At 31.9% G+C, this 923-nt stretch overlaps 1 protein-coding gene across 3 annotated transcripts in view; it reads left to right on the top strand.

The window, feature by feature from the left end:
* The window catches only part of LOC108753273 (ankyrin-2-like), a 40229-nt gene that overhangs the window by 17091 nt on the left and 22215 nt on the right, over positions 1–923 (top strand). The gene's annotated exons all lie outside the window — the stretch shown is intronic.

Genomic DNA, 923 nt, shown 5'->3' on the forward strand with positions numbered 1-923 from the left:
GAACATAGATCGGGTAACGATTTATATCCCTCGTAGAGTAATAAAATGATATAAACTTATAGAAAACGATACAAATTGATAGAAATCCTATCGTTCTCAATCGTTCTCTATCAACTTTTATCAGGAAGTTCCACCTCACCTCCCTCTTGCCAAAGGGCGTTCGACTTATCACGCGAAGCAAGATCTATCTGAATAAAAACTCGTATGCTTTTTGGCAAAGGAGGAGGTAAGATGAAATAAGGTAAAATTCGTTTCGCGAAAAGTCGTGCGCTTCTTGGTAGATGGTAGGTGAGGTGGAACTCGTTTTGCGAGTTATAATTTAAAATTATATCTTTTTGCGCCTTATGATTTGCGTTTGTATTTTCATTAGCCTATCTTTGTCTATTGTTATATTGTTTTCTATCGTTGATCTCACGACTATTACGATTGATTGAATATGAATCCTATCGTATTTTATCGGATTCTACAAGATTCCTATAAGATCTGATTCAAATTAGTGAATTCACGAACCAGATTCCATATTCGAAAACGATAGAATTTTTCTATCGTTCTCTAACAACTTTTTTTATCAGGGCTAGTTTTGCGTGGAAAATCGGACACTCCTAAGTAGGGAGGGAACTCGTGGAAAGTCGTTAAATATATTTTAAAGCAGAAAATTTCTGTTTTATATAATAGAAACGAGACATCAAATTTTTTCAAATTTTTTAAAATAATAATTTAATAACTTTTTAACAAAAAAACGAACGGCTAAAATTCGTTGAAGATCAAGGTCATGACAACATATGGTATGTCAAGATCTTTGATGAGGGTGCTTTAATGTAAATAATTACCAATTCTTGAACTTCTTTTTTGCAGTGTTCCTTATATTATCTTTATTATTCACATATATTTCTTATTTCTTGCAATATATTGTAAAAATTATT

This window comes from Trachymyrmex septentrionalis, unplaced genomic scaffold (assembly GCF_001594115.1).
Source record: "Trachymyrmex septentrionalis isolate Tsep2-gDNA-1 unplaced genomic scaffold, Tsep1.0 scaffold68, whole genome shotgun sequence".
Classification (NCBI taxonomy): domain Eukaryota; kingdom Metazoa; phylum Arthropoda; class Insecta; order Hymenoptera; family Formicidae; genus Trachymyrmex; species Trachymyrmex septentrionalis.